The 17,869-nt window shown below is 33.0% G+C and overlaps 1 protein-coding gene across 1 annotated transcript in view; it reads left to right on the top strand.

The window, feature by feature from the left end:
- The first annotated feature begins 4,201 nt into the window (after positions 1-4,201).
- Positions 4,202-17,869, top strand: part of LOC123310231 (leucine-rich repeats and immunoglobulin-like domains protein 1) — a 199,105-nt gene continuing 185,437 nt past the window's right edge. The window contains exon 1 of the mRNA XM_044893685.1: positions 4,202-4,262. The gene's annotated coding sequence lies outside the window, so the exon portion shown is untranslated. The remainder of the gene's footprint in view (positions 4,263-17,869) is intronic.

Raw genomic sequence — 17,869 nt, 5'->3', positions numbered from 1 at the left:
CTGCTAAGTTCACACCGGTAATTCTGAGTTTTGTAAAATTTTTTTCGGATGAAAAGCAGATTACCGAAGTGAAGCACTCTCTACAGGTGTTAAAAGGTTGGCTATTTATGTTGTTTTTCAGTACATGGCTTGTGAAATTGGGAAATAGAGTGGATATTGGACTGTAGGCCTATGAATCACTCTTTATGTTTCTACACTGGTTGTATTGAAGTTATTTGGCTCTAATTTCATTCTTATGCATCACAAAAACATTATATTCGAATACATATTTATGTATATTTCGATTCAAATGTTACAAGATATATATGAAAGTAATTTTCTTCCATTACTTCATTCACCTGCTATGTGACATTGTCAGAAATGCAGAAATATATTATCTATTCTGAATTTCCACTCGAGAGTTTATGTTCAATTTTCATCCACTATCACATAATTATGATAAACGTTTTAGTTTTAAGTGAGCGAGTTTATTAGACCAAAGACAGATTCCATAAAACTTTGATTGGCTCAACAACGATTTTACAGTCATTCGGTTTCCAACATAAAAACGGTGAAACATTTTTATATTCGAATATATTGAAGAAGACTATTGAACATCAATAAATCGGCTCATACAAATTATAATTTGATGCAAAAATATAATATCCCGAATGCTCATAACAAAACTAGGTACTCACTGATTGAAATAAATCAATATGGCATCCATCCAGCTCGATAAATCCGACCATCAAAAAGGCAACAATCACCAACTAGTTAGGCAGTGCTTTTAATAGGAAAAAAGTCTATGAGTGTATAATTGAAGACAGCTAAATAAAAGTTGTGCTACATTTGTGCTAACTTGTGCCTACTTTAACCATCAAGATTTTCAGAAGAAATTTTTCTATTTTTTCATCAAAATATATTTCAAGGGCACATCCATTCGACAAAAGTCAGCACAAATGTAGAACAACTATTTAACTGCCCCTTATTATAGGTGGATCCGTAGTAATATCGTGACCCTAGAAATGCAGCACAAATTTTCCCAATAATTTTCGGGCATCTTCCAATAAAGTGGGCAATTCATTTCGAAGAAATTCTGAATAGATCAATTCAGGATCAATTCATCCTTCCATTCGATATTCCTGTTCAATAATTATGTTGAACTAGTACTGAGATGTGTCTTCCTCATTAATGGTGGGTTCATGCAGAATTCCCAAGACCTAAGATAGAAGACAGATATCAATTTAATCGAGGAATAACTCCCAATGATACTCCTTTCTTAGCTCTTAGTTCTTAGCAACTCTCCGCAAACACCCTGAATGAGGATTCGAAGTTCGAAGTTTGCCAGCTGTGTAGGTTGTGCATGTTGCAGTTTCCATCTCTCTTCATTGTTGATTCTTCAGTTTTATGTTGAAACGTTCATCGTCAGGTACATATCAAGAGTAAAAACCATCGACTTCTCTGTATATTTTATGAAGTTGAATTCACCTGTTCTCTATTCTAATAGTAATGACTTCGAATCCACAAAAGTTATTACCAAGCATTTTACCATTTCGAAATCTGTATAAATGGCGCATATTTCTGAAATGATTGGCCACTCAGACTTTTACATATACACACATTTTCTCACAACAAATGCTCAAACATTGAGACTTGAACTTGCGAATTTTTTTTAATAACGATTACAGATATTGATATTATTATATTATTTATTCGTTACCGTGGTTTTCAGAAACATAACTAGGTATTCAAAAAATCGTTATTTTGGAAAAAAAAAATTTGCGCAGAAGATATATTTTTTTTTATTTTTTTCAGAGTGCTCTTTCATGTAGTGTTTCAGGATTATCCATTTAGGAGAGACTGGTGTGGGTTGATACATGGAGAGGCTTGATAAAAGCTTATATCCGCGGTCTGTAGCCGTTTTCAAAAGTTATACAGGGTGTTCCATGAGTCGTTGGCCATAGCCCGATAGTGAATGCAGCTCATCCAGGCCTTGCAGAAAACTTGCCTATTTTGTATCCTAAGGCTATTAGTTTCGTAGATACGATGTGATTCATGAATATTGACCTAAATTTGCGATAGCCATAACTCTGTAGTGCAAGGTCCGATTTCGATCAAATTTTATGGGTTTTGTTCATTTCAGAAAGCTCTATCAAACGGTTCATGAAATATCAATATTTTCAGGGCAGTACCCAGAATATCATGATTTTTCATTCAAGCCCCAAAATCTATATTTTTTACATCCCTTACAGAAATTTCGTTATTGCCATGAAAAACTACATAGTTTATTCAAAGGAATTCAATTTTCACTTTGCATGGCACACTTGTCTCTGCCGAGATTCTGAATTATTTTGAATTATTTTCAATTCTTTCTCATTTTAAACTCTCAGCAGTCTCAGAAAATACTGAGTGTTCGTAAAAAAGTTTTTAAAAGTATGCATAGTCGAGCAGTGAATTCCTTTGAAATTACATATTGAATTTAGATACAAATGATGTAAACCCTCTTGGAAAATGTAATCCGTAAATGTATTTGCTTCATAACACACATAACTATTAAAATTTATTCTTCCGAAAAACCTTAATCTTTTTATTTTCTTTCGTAAAACAACAATGAAGGAACCGGACGATTTCATGTTTCATGTCATTTATTCGAAATGCGGTCCTGTTTTGATTCCTTTGGTGATAATATTCATTGTCTTCGATCGAGATTTTAAATTTTTTTAAATTGTGTCCAACTCTTTTTCGTTTTAAACCCGTAGTTCCCACTGAGTGTGCGAGAAAAAGTGACAGACACTTCTGACTTCACTAGAGCATTTGCGGCAGAGGATAAAAGAAGCCTGTGTAGAAACAAAATCCCGATATGATAAGAAGAGCAATAAATAAGCTGATTTTAAGCGCTAGGAAATGCGTCGAGATGAAGGAACTCGATTTTGAACATCTCTTATGATACTACATTTTCATTGTTGAAGAATAAATTTCAATACTTATGTGAAGCAAATACACTTACGGATTACATTTTCCTTTGTATCTAAATTCAATTATTTCAAAATAATTCACAGCTCGACTTTGCATTCTTTTGAACACTTTTTTACGAACACTCAGTATGTGCTGAGGGTTCAAAATGAAGAAGAATTGAACAGAATTTAATTGAAAATAATTCAGAATCTCGGCAAAGAACAATGAATATTATCACCGAAGGAATAAAAAAGGACCGCATTTGACATAAAATATGAATTCGTCCGGTTCCTATTTCCTTGTGACAAGTGTGCCATGCAAAGTGAGAATTGAATTCCTAAGAATAAACTATGTAGTTTTTCATGGCAATAACGAAATTTCTGTAAGGGATGTAAAAAATATAGATTTTGGGACTTGAATGAAAATCATGATATTCTGAGTACTGCCCTGAAAATATTGATATTTCAGGAACCGTTTGGAAGAGCTTTTTGAAGTGGACAAACCCATAAAATTTGATAGAAATCGGACCTTGCAGTTTGCAATCCAGAGTTATGGCTATCGCAAATTTCGGCCAATATTCATGAATCACCCCGTATCTCCGAAACTAATACCCTTAGGATAAAAAACAAGCAAGTTTTCTGAAAGGCCTGGATGACCTGCATTCACCATTAGGCTATGGCCAACGACTCATGAAACCGTTGTGTAGTTTGTTTGTGAAATATTGATAGAAGCGATGTGGAAAATGCAAAACATCTAGACCTTTTCATACTCATAAACTTTGAGAAATATCCGTAATCCATTTTCGAAAAGAATTGTCCGAACTTCTCTATGGAATCTATGTCGACTTCCACTTTTAGTTTTTATAACATTACGTACCTCTCGAACACCCTGAATATCCGATTAGACGGAATATAATTCTCACAACTTCAGCATTCATGAATCCTAATCACATTCATTTCGTAATCAATGACAATGCGGGGTTATTCTTTATTTGCCTTCCTACCAATCCGAAAGAACACAATAGAAACTTACAACACGTGCCTGAAGATTCTCTCCATTCAGAAAGAGCTATCCTATTATTATTTGAACAGAACAAAAGTATATATATTTTGTTGCTGATGCTCACTACATGTGTCGCTTGGCCATTCTGCATGCAAATGACAACAGATAACAGATAATGGAGTCTAGATATTCACCGAATAATTTTCTTATGGTAATTCAATGGGCTGCCTACGACAAAAGTATTTATATTTTTTTCTCTTTTCAGATTGGGATGAGGATTATCCGTGGTAGTCCATTGGAATCGAGAACATAAATTCGAATATTCGGTGAGTGGACCACGGAATGCATAATTTATCGAACCAACAGGCTGCTTGTATAATCCCTGTTTCAATGGAGCATGCGAGTTTCTTGGACTCAATAAACATTGTGAAATGTTTCAGGAGATTAATGGTTGTTATTTTTCTGTATCAGAGAAAGCTTTTCTCGCTTATTCGAATACTTCCGAATACAATTCTCAGTGTGAATCTGGGTTAACTGATGATTAAGTTCACCTGTAAATTTATGCAATGAAAGCAAACTACTTCATGAAATAAGTTTTGAATAAAAAATTTCAGACCGTGCTTCCGTAGTTAAGCACACTCCTCCCGCCTTCAAGAACTGTTGTACTCCGGATGTGATGTACAACTTTTTCGGTTCGTTTTGTCTACGGTCTACCTTTCTTTGAGTCAAATTTAAAGTTCAAAATCACTACGGATTTATCGGTGGAAATCTACTGAACATGCAATAAAAAATTGAAGAAATGACAGGTGAACTGCATGATGAATCATTGTGATGACCTTTGATATGGTTAAGCTAAAGGTTAAGTTTATAGTTATGTAAAGGTCCCTATTTACATGATATCTTCCTCAGGGCTCTGAAATGATAAAAAATTGAACAATCAAAAATAAAGAAGAAACACATCAATTATTGAAAATATGGAAATCCAAGTAGAGATATTTTCAAAAGAACCAAATAACAGCCCTGACTGCACAATATTTTAGTACTTTAAACTATTAAGAGAATAAAAACATTAGTAAAAAAATATACTACCTGTAACTTTCAATTCTAAGCCAACTGCTCCAGCTTGGAAGATAAGGTCTGTTCAATAAATTCCATTCGAAGCTGAATATTGACAAAGCTATCGCAAATTCACAAGATTTTGTTGAAGAGGCTCTATATAGAGACCGTGAAGTGCATTTTAGGACCTAGGTTGATATGAAGTTTTCTTTCAATATCTTTATGTTCAGAGCCTCATTTGTCTATGATTCTGACCATGAAGTTTAATAGACCAATGAATAATGACTCATAAATCACAAATGATTAATGAATGTTTGATGGACGAACGGTAAATAGTGGTTCATTTATACCACGTGATTAATGATTATCAAAATGCTCAAGGAAACGCATAGATTATATGATCACTGCATGGTGGATCAAATAATTATTATAACTCATCCGTAAAATACCCTTGACTCTTCACCCCTCGTCAATAAAATAAATTTTTTTCGTGACCCCTTCACATACGAGATAACAAAAATAAAAAACAAAACCATTCCAACGTTTTTCCTTGTTCGCCAATGACCTTGGACATCATCATATTTGTGGATCATTGATTTCTCGGAATATTGATGGTTATTCGTGAAGAAGAACGGCATCTGTGTTCGAAATATAGAACTAACCGACGATTTGTCGTTTTCCATAAAAATTACCCCCAATTTTGACTAGAACCGAAGTTCAAGAAAAAACTATTTTCCGTGCTTATTTTAACGGTACGGCAACACTCCTTTCCATTGGATACATAATATACAGGATTAGTCTCTGACAAATATTTCAACAGTAGATCCTTGAGGTCAAAAGAAACACTTTTTTCCTATACCATTTTTTCCTATTCGTCCCTGATAGAAAAGTATAGCCATTTAAAGTTTCCATAATGACCTGTGCCACCCTAGGAAAAACAAAATTTCTTTCAAAATAACTATCTAAATCTGTACACTAGACATCTGTGGATCTTTTAAAAAGAGTTGCATTAGGTCAAAGTACCTACCCAATTTTTCGAATTTCACAGATATTTTTATTTTTGAACATCTAATTACTTATTCGAAAACTGGGCATTATACGAGAAAATATGAAGAATACTTTTATTTCGATTACAGGATTAGTCTCTGACAAATATTTCAACAGTAGATCCTTGAGGTCAAAAGAAACACTTTTTTCCTATACCATTTTTTCCTATTCGTCCCTGATAAAAAAGTATAGCCATTAAAAGTTTCCATAATGAACTGTGCCACCCTAGGAAAAACAAAATTACCTTCAAAATAACTACATATCTAAATCTGTGACACTAGACATCGGTGGATCTTTTAAAAAGAGTTGCATTAGGTCAAAGTACCTACCCAATTTTTCGAATTTCACAGATATTTTTTATTTTTGAACATCTAATTACTCGAAAACGGACATTACATGAGAAAATATTACTATTTTTTATTTCATAAAACTTTCAAATATTCATAAGATAGCGACCAAATTAGTTAAAATGTTGGGTTCTTTGAATCTTTGGTATTTTTATGGTTCGTAACTTTTTTATGGTGAAACTGGAAGACGTGTGTGGTATCTTGTGTTCGAAAAAGATTCATCAATACATTCTTGTACTAGTCAAAGACTCACCCTGTATATATCTGGAACTAATCCATGTAAACTATTGACTCTATTATGCAACCGAAATCGTATCTCGAATGCAATTTTACACCTATATTGAAATGGCACTCACTATACGTTGAAATCCCTCTTTCGATTCAAAATGACACATTAAATCCCATTGTAAATCACGTATGTTATCGCAATGTGGCCTTTATTTGCTTCGAACCATATTGATTCATGGTGTGAGTGGTATTTTTATCGCAATTGTTGAATGCATGATCGTCTGCTAATATTTGCACTGATTAGTTTGTGTCCGTTACATTATAGAGTTTGTGAAATAGATTGGGGTGTATTTCTCGTTCTGTTAATATATTTTTTATTGAATTGATGTGGCAGTCACTTGATGGAAATTCATTATCGATCTAAAAGCAGTATTATAATATGATTTTCACTTTCATGTGTTGTCCAACCATGCCACGTAGGTACTTAGCTATCTTCACCCACCTGAAGATGCTACTGTGATAGCGAAACAAGTGTCGTGATTGAACAATCCACATATGAGTGAGAATCATATGTATACGATTATTTTCCCTTAAACTTGTGTTTAAGGGAAACACTTTTGGTCAGTCAAAATTTTGTGTTATAGTTCGGTGGTTTTTGGATCTGTGTGACATCTGGGTGCGGTATTTACATTGTTTTCAAAGTGTCAAAATATTCTCCCACGCGTGTTAATAAAGAAGCGGGCACAGATACATATCGAAAAGTTGTGAAACATGCGGAATTTTTTCACGTCTGCGTTTTGAAAATTTTCAATCATCAGGCATTTCAGCCTGTCATAGAAATTTTCCTGTTTGGATTACAGGAGTATAAAAATGAATAAGACTTTGAAATATACCATGCAACAAAGCATGTTCATTATTTATAACAGTTTGGAATAATAAAAGACTATTGTTCCTCCGTGTAATTCAAACATAATTTGTTAATATTTCATAAAAGTATTTATTGATCGAAAATATATTCCGTTCAGAACACACCAAATAAATGGCTGGAAGCTATGAAAGTGTTCCTTATATCTATTTCAACCTGATTTCATAATGAGTTCATATTGTTATGATCTAATTTCAAGTACGACTCTGTTCGAAACAAAATAAAACGCTCTGACCTTATACTCAAGTCATTGGCACGCCAGCCATATTGTCTTGAACTTTGATAGTGTGAATTCCAACGCAATGTAAACTGATGTTTTATCAGACAAACAAAGATCGGAATTTGTGGAAGCTACGTCTTTTAGGTGCATGCCATAATTGTTCAACGATGTGTTTTCGGACCCCTCTTGAATTTCGTTAGAGATCTAATTGAAATGGGAGGTCTGTAATATTGAACTTTTCATACAGGGTAGCCCACATAAAACTGGGCATAAAACAGTACCCACAGATTAATATGCCTGTAAGTATGAGAGTATGAGATTTCTCGAAAATCGCCAAGAAATTACAATTTTATTTCGAGGGAAACATCTTTTGATTTAGAATTCGTGAGTCTACGATTATCCCCATTATAAATAATTGAATTTTTTGTTCCACATTTTCTCTCGTATTTTGTAATATCAATTGTTACATCTTAACTATCCATGTCCTCTGATCAAATCTTAATTGTTACAAAATGTTGACAAAAACAGTGAAAAGCGTTAACAGAAACATGAACATTTGATGCACATAGAGTTAGTACTTCCAACAACTTTTTTGAAACCGAAATGACGCCAAACAGAAGTTGGTCTGCGTGTTCATATAGAACTGCAAAAACTCCAGAAAGATATACCTTGTATATTATTCAGAAGAACACTCAATACTTTATGATGATTCAATACAATTGATATACTTTCTGAAATATATTCTGACTGAGATGTTGGGCACCAAAAATGCGGAAAAAATTCCAACTGAAATTAATATTGAAACTTGGCAGGGTTCATTAGTTTTGTGTCTTAATTTCATTAAGCCTTACATTCGTACTGTGGAGACAAATATAATATATATTATAAACATAATAAGTTATGATAAGAATTAAATCAGACGCATATCACCCGTTGATATACAGGCTGGGCTTTTTAAAACGAAACAGAGATGAGATAACGGGCGGAATAAATTTATTTTGAAAAAATGCTCGGACACGTTGATTTTTGTTTCGAGGGGGACAACTTTCAAGGTTAAATTCCCAATTATATCGCTTCAATCCTTAGTGTTAGAACAACAACCCCTAAATTTTCAATAAGGAAGAGGGGGTAATTTTCACCTCATTTAGAAGGTTTTTTCCTCCTGAGTTCAGCTTATTGGTTTTTTCTTTATTTGATTCTTGAAATATTGACATTTGAATTTGAAACAACGATGGAATTGTCGTCAAGCAAGCTGTCTGAATCAATCGAATTTATTATTCATTTATTCTGTAGATTTGATGAAACTCCATAACTGCCATACACCAGACATCAAAATAATGTTCATTTCTCTCATCAACAATGAGGGTAGAAAGGTTTACGGATTTTAATTATATGTTAGAAACAGTGAATGAAAAAAAAGTGAATACAAAGTTAAAATTTTAACAATGAATACTAGTCTAAAAAAAAATATATCAAAATAAATGTTCAAACGGTCCTCCTCCCTCGCCCATACACATGTAGAGATTATGCTCGAATTTAGTCCTTACGTTTTGCAGCATTATTGGGTCTGCCACATTCCTCTATAATTCGTCGTAACTCCTCCAATGATGATACCTGTATAGCGTAGATATTGCACTTTAGATGACCACAGAGAAAAAAATCGAGCGGTGTAAGATCTGGTGATCTTGGTGGCCATTCTTTAGCACCCCTTCGTTCTATCCATTTTCCAGGAAACACTCTGTCCAAGAATTCTCGCACTTCTCGTGCATGGTGAGGAGGTGCCACATCTTGTTGAAACATAAAATGATAATCCAAATAACAATAATCATTTTCGATAATATCCATAATTGAAGGATATATTATATTTTCCAGCATTTGTAAATATTCTTCACCTGTTCCATCGATAAAGATTGGCCCAATGAGTCGATCACCATAAATACCAATCCATACATTCATTTTTTCTGGTGTTTGAGTATGGACTATGATAAACCCTTGGATTCCCATCTGACCAATATCGAAAATTTTGGCGGTTAACAGTTGAATTGACGAAAAAGGTACATTCGTCAAAGAAACAGATGTTGAAAGGAAAGTTTTCATCGGCCGCTATAAGGTCAGCCATATTTTCACAAAATTCTTGGCGTCGATCAAAATCATATTCATTCAATTCATGTATCCGATGAATTTTAAGAGGGTAAAATTTTATACTTTTCAGAATTTTTCGAATAACCTTTCTACTAATATTTTTGATATCGGTCAGTTTTCTCATGCTCAATGTCGGATCAGCCGTAACTTGTCCTAGAATTTCATCATCCTCATTTCTTAGACGGTTTTCACGGTTGGGATTTTTCATCTTATTGGCCACATTAATGAAATTTTTTTACTAGTTCTAAAACGTACATTCTGGAGCCGTGCTTTTCTGAGAAAGAATAAACCATTTTCACCTTAATTGTTGAAGAAAGTAATTACCAATAATAATTATTTCGTTGTCTAATGTTGACAGTTAACGGTTACCATCGTAACCACAGAATGAATTATTCAAATAATTGTTGATTTCACGTTGCATGGTTAGCGGAATGACTACTGTACGAAATTCCAAATTGAATATCTCGAAAACGAATGCATTAAATGAGAAAAAAATTAATACGCTGAATTCAGGTTAAAAAGGCATTTCAAATGTGGTATCATTCACTCTATCTTTCCTATTCAAAATTTAGGGGTTGGTGTTCTAACAATAAGGGTTGCAGCGATATAGTTGTGAATTTGACCTAAAAAGTGGTCCCCCTGGAAACAAAAATCGACGTGTCCGAGCATTTTCTCGAAATAAATTTATTCTGTCCGTTATCTCGTCTGTTTCGTTTTAAAAAGCCCATCCCGTAGACATCACAAAGTGTTACGTTCTGAATCGAATAAGCCAAATTGCCATAGTTCAGGACCCCGACGGAAAGACCGTCTCATCAAAGAAGGATAGATGCTGACCATTCATGGAACTGTTTCAATTTTTTTATGATCAAAAACTCATAAAAACTTTTCTTATCACTACTAGATACTTACTACAAAAGCAACTAGTACTATGGGTATTTTTTCTTTATTTTGAAGCCTAGGGAGTAGAAAAATCATAAAATCTATTTGTATCGATGAGAATGACAAGGTAATAGTTATCAATTATTATCGCATTCATGCCTCACTATTGTCTTCTTAATAATATCATATTAATATAAACTCTAATTGAAATTTTATACTTTCAAAGTCAAAATCTTCATGCTTATATATTTATTTGCGTGTTCGTCCATTACATTGATGTCAGTTTAACTCATTTCTGGGTTAAAAAATTTTATATTTATATATTTAATCTAGTGTTCGTTTATGTTAGACTTGGGCTGTGCGAAATGGCAAATTGTAACATCGGGTTTACTCTGTCAAATGACATACCCACCTGTCGATTACTTTATCACTGATAGTTGCTGTATAGTTGGTGATAGCATATTTCCTTTCTTCGGAAACCCCTAATTTTGTTTCTTATTTGAATAAATAATTGTTTTCCAAATTTTTCAAATTTTATATAATAAGATAATCAATCTCCAAGCCACATTTGTCATCATTATCTTAGAAAACTTAATTTAAGCCTTGAAAAAGGAGCAACTCATTCAGAAACGTCGGCAATGTTATAGTTTGCAATTTGATAATAATTCTGTCCAATTCCCTGATATTTTTATATTGTTTATTAGAATTTACCCGTTTTAAAACTTTTTCTGAGATCCCGGTCATATCAACATTTTTTAAGGAAATAAATATTACATCAAAGAAAAAGCGGTCTACCTGGTTTGAAACCTATTTGCTTCAAGAGAACAGTCGAATCCATCCTAGGACTTGTTGCCAATAAGGAAAATTATAATACTGCAAATTCTACAGTTTCAAAGGTTATTTATGCGTAGTGGTAGTAGGAATAATTTTGATCTGAATGAATAAATAATTGTAGGATACTCCAAGCATGACTACCTATCCATATTTTTTGTATAACAAAGGAGAAGGAAGAACGTAGTATGATTGATAACTAGCAATCTGAAACGAGCATTGACCCCTGTCATTTCAATTAAATTAAAAGGGGCAGTCTATACGAGAACTAATTGGATATGCAGCAGTCGTTTCATTTAGGTATACTTGCTCTAGAACAGTAGTGATTGGGAGACTACATTCTTAATGTTGTCCGTATCAGCCAGACACTGGGGCGTCCGGACGCCAATACTTGGCGCCTGTCAGCTGCCTCGAATATTTGGAGAAGGGAAACGAGTGAAAAAGTTTGTAAATAAGGATATATGTGCAGCATGTTGCACTCAAACGGGTCACTGGATTTTGAGAGTCAATAAAAATTGAGCAAAATTGAAAAATAAATAATTAGTATTTTCATATCCATATCCAAATATGCTTCAGAAATATTTATAGCACATAAGCCATGGCAAGTTGCGCACATTCAACTGGTTTTCGAAATTAAATGGATAGAGACAAATTCTAACCATTGTTGTTCATTCTAACATTTTTCTTTGTCTATGGTCTATGCTTAATTAATTCTCCCTCCATTCGAATATTCGTATATAATAGTGGTTTTATATTCATTTCAAGCAATTTTATTTTCATTGAAAATTATTCTGATGAACAAGTATTCATTGAATCATAGACATCATGTATATTTTCGAATGTTGAGATTTTATTTGACCTGTGATATCCAGAGGGTATGAAAAAACAGTTTGTCACATATTGTAAACAATAGGAAAACCTTTATATTAAATTAGTACCATCGGAACTCCATTTACATGTTTCAGCGTCTTTTTTAGTTATTGGTTGAGAAGCTATTAATTTTATTTTTTTCCGGAGACATATGCCTGCACATGGCATGGGCGTAGGCAGGGTCGAGTTTCGGGGGGGTTTGAAATGAAATTTTTCTGATTTTGATATATAAAATGAGACCCTTTGAAACTGATATTATGTAGCTATATTATTTGATTGTTTGTTTGAACCCCCAAACCCCCCCCCTGGCTACCCCCGTGGCACATGGTATATGCTTCCATTTAGTGGATAGGTTTGCGGTTAAATGGTTTCAGAAAAACAATTAATTTTATTTTCAGAAATTGTATAGGAAATAAATTGACGAAATTTAGTGTTTTTATTTTGAGTTATTGGTTGAAGAAATATTAATTTCATTATTCCAGACTTATGCCCAATTAACCCTGTATAGTGTATAGGGTGTTTTATTTGTTTCGGAGATTCCACAAATTTTTAATTTATGATAAGCAACATTTTCATACGCTGTATATCACAGGTCGATTGACGATTTTAGATGAGTTATATTGAAGAGTGAGTAACAACAAATTTCAAATGAGTAGACAGACTATTGAATGCTATACTGAATAACAGTTAAATTTTTTTTCCATTGGCCCATTGAATTTTATTTCTAGCTCCTGGGACTTTTCTTAAAAAAATGATAGAAATAAGGAATTATACAGGGTGATTTATTGGGAAATGCTCATATAAAGACTGAAGATAGACGACATCGAAGTGCTTCTTCTAAATCACCCATATTTTATAGCTCTATTGTCCGCCTTTATTACAAAGATAAGGGTGATTTATTTATTTTGCTCATTAATTCAATTAATTTTAGCTGATGATACACATTTTTCTAATATTGGTTCCGTATATGTTTTGTCCACAGTGGAGTCTACAAAATAATAACGAAAGTCTTAGTTCATGTTCGGCCTTAAAAAAATTCGAAAATTCGATAAGTTTCGAGTCGAAACAGCAGCCTGTATGTCATTATTTTTAAATTTATTCATAAATTTGGAAACACCGAAAAAAATTTAAAACTCAACGTATTTCTTTTTCCCGCATCTTTTTCACTATTCGATCTGAGTCGAATCTCATTTTTCCGGTGGCAGAAAATTGAAAAACAGATTGTCAAATTTTACTTTTCAGAGTTTTTCCATAAAAACATCCACTTCTCCATATTCTCCTAATTACTGGATCCCAATTTCATTGACAAACTAAAGGACATGTGCGTTATAGGGAAAAATTATTATTATCAATAAGTCTCAAACACCCCTTATCCGTAAGAAAATTATCATAAAAATCCTTCATTGTACTACATCAAAGATAAAAATGGAAAATTAGAATGTTCATTCCGTAGAAACTATAACTTCATTTTAAAGGAAAATAATGTTGGGAGAAATCTACATTTTGAAGGATAAACCAAACATAAAATCGAAAAGCTAGATTTTTTTAAATCCACGTACTTTTTAGCTAGAGTATGATCATTTCCTGATTCTTCTGATGCATTTTCGCTCAAATTAATTATAAAATAGGATAATTCCTACGATTAATTTGGTTTATATTAATCTTAAATTTTATAATTATAATAGGTAATATAATATGGGATATCAAATGTAAAGTGTTCTCTTTACTCAATAAAGCGGTACGTACACAATACTTCATTTTATTTTCATCATCAAAAATAAATCAGAAGAGTTGAGAAATGATCATGCTCTTGTCTAGCTGAAAAAGTGTTTTACAAGATATTTAATCTCCAAATTTTGACATGAAGATTTGTTACAGCGACGTTATTTTTGTTTCAAATAAAGTTATGCTCCTTTCTAAATTAGAACATCTACTAATTTTCATATTTTTTCATTCAAATGTGGCCTAATGTGATTATTAATTATGTACGTGTACTAGGTGTCATTGATAATAATAATTTTTTCCCAAATACGGACATGCCATCCAGCTTTTCAATGAAGATAAGAAATAGTTGATGGTTCAAGCTGGAAAAGAAGTATTTGAGGAAGAAATAATAATTTTTTTAATTTTGTGCTACCGAATTTTCGTAACATCTCAATTTGACTCAAGCTAACAAGTGGGGAAGTATTATGCAGAAACACCAAATACATACATCTAGACTTACTTATTTTTTCTGCTTTCTCCAAATTTGTAAATGAAATTACAAAATATATACAGGGTGTTGTTAAGACTTTAAAGCCTCATTATCAATTTTTTTTGGAGCCAATATTATGACTTGTTTAATTATGTTAATCGACAGAACTCCGCACAAAGAACGTTCGAATCCAATATTACAAAAATTTTTAGGGTGGTTGATATGTTATGATCAATTGAAAAAATGAGGAAAATCAATAAATCACCCTGTAATAAGAAATGAAAGATCACTAAAATATTGGTTATTAAGAAGCACCTTGGTTTTCTCTATCTACCTTTATATTGTATGTGCATTTCCCAATGAATCACTCTGTATACGATTAGAAGCAGCCCTTACTGAACAGATGATTTCAATTTCTCCAATATGCAGGAAACCATAAAAAAAAAGTTTCAGAAATTTTGTATCAAGCACGTTTCGTGCGGACCTTAGCCTTGAGTAAAGCATAAGGTACGCTGTTGGTATACTACTATTATAACAGTTGTGCGAGTTGTCAAATACTTTTTGTTGAATTCTCAGAATCATAAATCATAAACTGTGAGCTTGAAGTTTAGGGGGTGTGCTAAAACTCTTTTGGTTGTGTTTATGGAACGCTTCAATACAAGTTTACAATATTTACAGTTATGAAGGCACCGTTTATGATGTGCGAAACGATTGCCTGAGGTCGATGGATACATTTGGCAAATGTTTTTCAACCAAAAAATTCTTGAGACAAAAATTATCATTCGAGCGAGCAGACATATGTGATTTGATTTTTGCCTGATAACCGTTGGCTAAATCATCTAGAGGTTTTTGTTTCTCTATACTGACCTTTATCAGAATGAAAAAAATGGATTGTGAAAAAGCTGCATCATACTTGCTTTCTCTTGATTTTTCTAGCACAGAAAATGCGTATGAAGTCAGGATAATTGCTGTGTAAAATAGCTAACGCAATCTGTTTTTTCATTAATTTTCTGTAAACTGTAGGTATATATTCTATTCTGTTATGTGCTGTAGAGTTCAAAGCTACCAGTGTTTTACCCGTCGGTTCGAAATGCAATTTCGAAATGACTACTTTTGGTTTAACATAGTTGTCTCCTCGAAGTGCAAGTTCGCCAAGAATTAGATGATCTCGAAATTCTCCATTTCTCCATTTGAAACCGAAGTTCAAAATACTAGACATCTGGGAATCCATCTGAATATTGAAATGCCTTCCCCAGCAATAAAATTGCTGAAGGAACGGATGTTATAGAATCATGAAAACCTACCTATCCGCCATATATAGGGTGTTTTTTAATTGAATGTCAATATTCTCTCACTTAGAATGAATTCAGTATATCAAAGACAGTTTTTTTGTTGTTGTGAATATGTTCGATTGTGAAATGTTATATAACGTCTCCCAAATTTGAGATATGACGTCATCGATACTTTTTTCAAGGGGAAATCCTCATTTTTTATGACTATTCTTAAAGTGTATACTATCACGTTACACACGTGTACCAAATATCGAAGTCTAATTCCTTGTCGTTAAAACGTAATTTAACAAACATCAACTAATTCTGAAATGAATTAATCTCATTCAAATCGATAAAATAATTCAGGCAGTTTGAAAATAGACTGTCAAGAGTTATTTTCCTATCATTTTTAGTCATTTGAGAAGCTCATCAATGACGTCGCTTGCTCAATGTTTCGGCTTGCTGAAACTGTCAAATTACATTACTTCCGTTATTCCTGAATCATTATAGAATAACGAAAGTGGTGGCTTTTTGTATTCATTAATTTATTTGTAACAGGAACATAAACAGGTAAATTAATACCTAAAAGGATGTCCACAAGTAGAAAATGTATACTGGTCAACATGTAATTAACCACACATATATCTTAATCTGACATGCTCGAGTTTGTACAGGTGGGCAAAATTGGTTATATCTGAACTACAACTTTTTCAACCCAACGAGATAGAGAAAAATGCATGGCATATTACGTTCGTTTCTTTTCGAGAAACTAATAATGCCATCAACTGCATTCCTCTGTCTTCTTTTGTTTTCGAGTTATAAGCCAAAATTAAAATTTCAACTTTGGTCATTATCTCCGTTTCTGTTTGAGCTAGGATGTTGAAATGAAAACATTATGCAGACATTTTTTTAATAGCAATCCCTTGGCGTACTACGATTTTTCTCAACAGGTATAATTACTGAGCTATGATATATAGATCTGTTTTTTCTTGAATACAGTAGTTTGAAATGACTTAGAAAGACTAAAAGCGATGTATGATATATTTCTGAAACGGTGAAAACATGGCGATTCTTCCTAAGTCATTTTAAACTACTGTTTTCATAAAAAAATAAGAAACTTTATGTTAAAGCTCAGCAAATAAACCTGTTGAAAAAAATCATAGTACGCCACTGGATTGCTATCAAAAAAGTGTCTTCATAATGTTTTCATGTCAACATCCTAGCTTTAACAGAAACGGAGATAATGATGAATGAGAACTTTGAAATCGCCCAAATTTCAATTTTGGCCTATAACTCGAAAACAAAAGAAGATGGAGGCATGTAGTTGATGGCATCCTTAGTTACTCGAAAAATTGTTGGGTTAAAAAGTTGTAGTTCGGGTATCACCGATTTTGCCCACCCTGTACACTGTACAGGATGGGCAAAATGATAGAGCTCTGAAATGAAAACATTATACAGGCACCTTTTTGAGTAGAATCCAGTGGCGTGCTTGCCTTTTTAGCAGGATTTTTAATTACGAAGCTATGATCCAAAGTTATGTTTTTGTAAAGGGGAACATTAGATTTCTATGCAATTTTTTCAAAGCTTAATTTTCACTGATTTCAAAAATATATAACATCATATGGTTTGTATCAATATAAATGATAAAAAATGGTCGAATACCTATTCTTTCAATATTTCTATGGTTTCAACTTTTGACGAACACAGAAAAATAGAACTGCAGTCTCCTTCCGGCGATGTCATTTTTTTTTTGCTTTTTACCAATTTCTACAAAATTTGAATTTTGGAGAAATTGAGTAGGTAAGAAGCATAGAAATGAAAGAACTAATAGAAGGAGACTGTGGTTATCATAAGATGCTACATTTTTCTATTCTCATCAAAAGTGGAAATATTGAGAAAATAAGTTTTTGACCATTTTCCATT

Source organism: Coccinella septempunctata, chromosome 3, assembly GCF_907165205.1.
Source record: "Coccinella septempunctata chromosome 3, icCocSept1.1, whole genome shotgun sequence".
In the NCBI taxonomy this organism is placed as follows: domain Eukaryota; kingdom Metazoa; phylum Arthropoda; class Insecta; order Coleoptera; family Coccinellidae; genus Coccinella; species Coccinella septempunctata.
Note: the sequence above shows the minus strand (reverse complement) of the source record. Positions and strands in the feature narration are given on the sequence as shown.